Consider the following 6,062-nt stretch of genomic DNA (forward strand, 5'->3'; position numbering starts at 1 on the left):
ATTTGATAAGACAAATGAAAAAAAAAAAAGACCCAAGGGGAGGGCATTGAGGTGTTTGAGGAAGACACCACGAGCAATTGCTGGCTGCAAGATCCCCAACGGCACAATATGCCAGAAGTTCACTTCATCCTGGCTCTCAAGCTTAGTACGAACACATTTCCGACCAAAACCTTCCTAGCAAGGGGGAGAGGTTCGGTCGCTCTTGATACCACATGTAGGCTTTGTGGGGCCTACAAAGAGACGGTCAGGCACATCCTTGGGTCTTGCCGAGCTACAAAACCCAATAGGATGAAAAGACACAATAAGATTTGTGCTTTACTTTCAGGGGAGGCCAATCAGCTTGGTTGGGAAGTACACAGTGAACCGAGACTCCTGACAACGGCTGGCAAGACATTGGTGCCTGACTTGGTCCTGCTGAGGGACAACCGGGCACTGGTCGTCGACGTCACCGTCCCAATTCACACTTGACCCTGCCTTGTTGTCATAAAAGATGTTAGAACAGCCTCCATGTGAAAAACAATCACAGGAGTGGTTTCAAAATGTTGAGACTGTGGGAGCAAACAACCTATGTGCTGAATGCAGGAGAAATTACCCGGATTTTCAACAATGTGATCATATAGTCTAAACCAAAATCAGAACAGCTGCTCAAATTCAGCACAAACTTTTACTCAGTTTCACACAAAGATTGAAATCTACACATTGTGAAACATAATTTACACTCCTCTTACCTTTTGAATCTGTTTTTAGATAGCCTCATTAAGATAGCAATATTGGAAGTCAAGTGGAGACTTAGCACTCATCACCTAAACTATTCACCTCTGAATATATTAATTAGCACTCATCTACAGGTTGACAAAATTGTGGGGGAAGCCCCATTCACACAGAACAGCTGCTCAAAAACACAAAGATTGAAATCTACACATTGTGAAACACAATTTACTCTCCTTTTACCTTTGGAGTCTGTTTTTAGATAGCCTCATGATGTAAGCAGATGAATGAGTTAGCTTCTGTTAACCAGCCAGGTTGTGCTGGCATTGAATGCCTGAGCTTGTTGGAAAGAAGATAATGTAATCTATCTACACTGTGATGTGCAACTATCACAACTGTTGAACTATCTAAGCCTTAATTTGATGTACAGAGAAAAAAAGCCTCCATGGGAAAAACTATCACAGGAGCGGTTTCAAAATGTTGAGACTCTGGGAGCAAACAGCCTAAGTGCTGAATGCAGGAGAAATTACCCGAATATTCAACAATAGTCTAAACCAATATCAGAACAGCTGCTCAAATTCAACACAAACTTGTACTCAGTTTCACACAAAGATTGAAATCTACACATTATGAAGCATATTTTACACTCCTCTTACCTTTGGAATCTGTTTTTAGATAGCCTCATTAAGATAGCAATATTGGAAGTCAAGTGGAAACTTAGCACTCATCACCTACACTATTCACCTCTGAATATATTAATTAGCACTCATTTACAGGTTGACAACATTGTGGGGGAAGTCCCATTCACACTTGACCCTGCCTTGTTGTCATAAAAGATGTTAGAACAGCCTCCATGTGAAAAACAATCACAGGAGTGGTTTCAAAATGTTGAGACTCTGGGAGCAAACAACCTATGTGCTGAATGCAGGAGAAATTACCCGGATTTTCAACAATCTGATCATATAGTCTAAAGCAATATCAGAACAGCTGCTCAAATTCAACACAAACTTTTACTCAGTTTCACACAAAGATTGAAATCTACACATTGTGAAACATAATTTACACTCCTTTTACCTTTGGAGTCTGTTTTTAGATAGCCTCATGATGTGAGCAGATGAATGAGTTAGCTTCTGTTAAGCAGCCAGTTTGTGCTGGCATTGAATGCCTGAGCTTGTTGGAAAGAAGAGAATGTAATCTATCTACACTGTGATGTGCAACTATCACAACTGTTAAACTATCTAAGCCTTAATTTGATGTACAGAGAAAAAAAGCCTCCATGTGAAAAACAATCACAGGAGTGGTTTCGAAATGTTGAGAGTCTGGTAGCAAACAACCTATGTGCTGAATGCAGGAGAAATTACCCGGATTTTCAACAATGTCACCATATAGTCTAAACCAAAATCAGAACAGCTGCTCAAATTCAGCATAAACTTTTACTCAGTTTCACACAAAGATTGAAATCTACACATTGTGAAACATAATTTACACTCCTCTTACCTTTTGAATCTGTTTTTAGATAGCCTCATTAAGATAGCAATATTGGAAGTCAAGTGGAGACTTAGCACTCATCACCTAAACTATTCACCTCTGAATATATTAATTAGCACTCATCTACAGGTTGACAACATTGTGGGGGAAGCCCCATTCACACTTGACCCTGCCTTGTTTTCATAAAAGATGTTAGAACAGTCGCACACCAGCTCAGATGAAATTAGTTGCCCAAACCTGACCCACTCTGCAGAACACACACCCAGAAAGCCCAGTCCCAAGAGACAAACGTGAGGATGAGAAAGAGCCGAAGATGTATTTCCCCTTTTACGTGGGAAACCTCAGTGTTGGCCGATTTGGAAGAGGAACTACACAGCAACAGAAACATATCAACTCTCCTGAAGACGGGGGGGACGCTGTTGAAGCACTGAATAGAAACACTTAATGACTTTAAAGGGAATGACCAAGCCACAATAAATCTCCTTTTTGTGGGATCTGCCGTCTCCTCTCCCTAATTCCAGTGCCTCATATCGAACACTGAATGTTCCTAGGCTCCAGCCCTCTCCAATTAGGTCACACCTAAATTTGGAACATCACCTACACTATTCACCTCTGAATATATTAATTAGCACTCATTTACAGGTTGACAACATTGTGGGGGAAGCCCCATTCACATGATGAGTCACAAACTCCTCCCACCTTTGATAGGCCACAATCAAGCTAATGGGCCTATGGCATCATCATGGAGGATAAATACTGCAGGTAAACTCCACTGCATCAGTGTGTTTTCAATTCTGATCACACACACCACCTCTTTGCCATTTTGGAAGAGAATTTCATCGAACCTGTAGACTTCTGAAGAAAACTCTTTTTTGAAGTTTCTTGCTTTTTTAAAAGGATTTTTTTCGCCTGCTATTTCTATTTCTATTCTTTTTTTGTTTATTTTCTTGCTTTCTCTCTTCCCAAGAGCTTTGTTTTTTTTTTCTTCTTTTTGTGAAAAAGACTTTTCTGAGGACAATGGCAGGACAGGCTGCAAAGTAAGTACCAATTTGTTTTCACTAGTTGAATTGTATTTTGCTTGAAACATGCAAATGTGGCTGCCAGTGCAGTAAGTGATATTCACTTGAAAAGATTTCTTAAAATAAGTCAGGGGTGGTTTCACTGACTGTCTACTTTCTCTCTTTCTCTCTCACAGCTCGGATCGCCGCATCATCCACTGCCTGCTGTGCGAGAAACCCCAGGAAGTACTGTCTGCCCACCTGGCCAGGGTCTGCATGAAGCGCAACACAGTTGTGGAGAGGCAGGCAGAGCTGCAGAGGGCCAAGAAGTCGATGAAGGATTGGACCCGCCAAGGCAGAACCTGGGACTACGCCGAGATGTGCAGGCGGTACCCCCACAGGCCTTCCAGACTGGCTCTTCTTGAAGATCTTCGTAGAAGAAACTTCTTCGTCCTCAATGCCCCCATGGACGCAGACATTGAACCCAGCGACGAGCAACCATCAACTTCAGCTGCTGCCGAGCAAGCCCCCATCCCGGCCAGTGGCAGCACAGAAGAAGACCGTAGAGGCGCTGAAGAGACCCCCGGCACTGATTCCAGTGAGGATGCTGGTCCAAGTGACCCAACATGGCAAAAGTAAGTTCATCACCTCACTCAACACACACAAGTTCAATCAATGATCTTTGGCTGTGAACATCTGTAAGTTCCTTTGAGCTAATTTTCTCTGTATTTTCTCAGGGACACGGCCCAGTACCAGACAACCCTGAGGGTCAAAATGCAGCAGATGGGACTTTATGAAAAGTTCCCACGTGAAGCTGCAATTTTGACGGGGTTCAAGCAGTACCTGACTACCTCTCTGCTAGTCCCAAACTGCCAACAGGAGGTAAGATCTAACCACATTTTATTTATTTATTTAACCTTTATTTAACCAGGCAAGTCATTAAGAACAAATTCTTATTTACATCTTACACTATAGTATTCTGCTCTCTGTGTTGCTCTTTGCAGCCTGTAGACTTATTAGCATCTCTATAGTGTGACAACAGGCTCATTGACACGCGCACACACCCCCATACACACACAGACTGCAGCTCTGTAGCAATTCACACTTCTTCTCTTCCTCTTTCATCACAGGTAGACAATGTCTCCAGGATGCTCAGGTACATCCAGCCGAGCGGGAATGAGGTGAGCATGGACTTTCTCCTGAAGAGCACGGAAACCCAAGACTTCCTTAACAGGCTGAGAGTAGTGCAGATGAGTCCATCCACCATCATCAACTACATAAAGAACATGATCCGGTGTGTCCAGTATCTCAAGACACGCCTGGATTTGGCTGCAGCGGACCCAGACTTCCACAGGAAGTGTCAGGCATACATTGAGCTGCTCAACACCTTGAGGAAGCCAGTGGCAAAGGCCCTCAGCAAAGCCACATGCCAAAAAAGGTGAGTTGTTAATCTCCCTGCTCTACCTTTCCTTTAATGACTTCTCTCATGTGGATAGTACTTGGAAGGCTGCCAGGATTATGTGATACAGAAAAATCTCTAGCTCTCCTCCTCATTGGTGTTTTGTTTTATCTTATCATTCTAGGTACGACCGCTTCATTCATGGCCAGGTGACTCTCCATGACTGCCAGAGAGTCCTCCGCGAGTCAAACAAGGACATGCTGGGCATCTACGGGAGGCTCCTGCAGCACCAGCATGTGGAAGAAGAGGAGAAGACGCTGTTCCGCTACCACTGCGAAGCCATCCTGATCCTAAAACATTTCCAGAGACCCGGAGCAGTGGAGGGATTGACAGTAAGTACTTTTCCCCCTCAGTGTTTCCTCAGTTGGTACAAAGTATTGCATGTAGTCAGTAGAAAATATTGCATGTCCAGATTCAAATAGAACAGGGTTACTTTGTTCATGTCATTAATTCCCACGGTGTCCTTCATTGTTTTCCAGACGTCAGAGTGGCTCGACCAGAAGCGCGTTGATGGACGAGTCTGTGTGGGGGTCAGCCAACATAAAACGGCCACAATGCAGATTGCGACATTTGCCCTCACCGAGGAGGAGGCTGCAGTAAGTTCTCTAACAGGCTGAAAAAACTCACCATGAATAACTGTAACACCAGAATCAGAATCAGTTGCTGCTTTGCCTCGCTGGTCCATTTCTTCACTGTTTTGACCAAAGGCTCCATCAATAATTTCTCAAGTATTAACTTCATTCATATCTTATCTTAGAATTCACAAGTGTGGACAAGAATTTAAATTTAAATTTTCTCTCTTTGACAGCCCAATGTACAAGACACAAAGGTCATCAGGGCCGAGGGGTGGACTGCCAACCATCCCCGTCCTGAGGACATTGTGGCCAAGTGGAAGCCAGCCAACAGGGTGCAGTGTGAGAGTGATCCACGCATCATCGGGAGTGTCACAAGGCAGAGGTGGACAGGCCTGGCCATCAAGGATTTCGGTGGCAACAAAGGGAAAGGTATGTAAAAATGTCTTGTGAGCAGGAGATCATTAATCCAGCAGTCAAACACTGAGATAATTGTAATCCTATAATGGACAAGCACATTTAATCCCTAAACACACTGTTTGGCACACATTGCTGTAACATTTCCGCTCAAAGAAGCTTGTGTTTGTTTGCCTTTGCTTTCCTGTTTTCTCTGTAAATTCACATATTCACATACTAATGTCACCTTCTTTTGACCACAGGAGTTGTTGCCACCAAATCCTTTGCCAAGGGCTCCATCATCTGTGATTATCATGGCAAGGTAATCACAGCAGCAGAGGGCAGGAAGATGATGGAGTCCATGCAGGATGAGATGGGCTACCTTTTTTTCTTCAAGAGTCATGATGGTCGCGACCTCTGCATCGACGCCCAGACGTTTCC

Source organism: Centroberyx gerrardi, chromosome 18 (genome assembly GCF_048128805.1).
Source record: "Centroberyx gerrardi isolate f3 chromosome 18, fCenGer3.hap1.cur.20231027, whole genome shotgun sequence".
Taxonomy (NCBI): Eukaryota; Metazoa; Chordata; class Actinopteri; order Beryciformes; family Berycidae; genus Centroberyx; species Centroberyx gerrardi.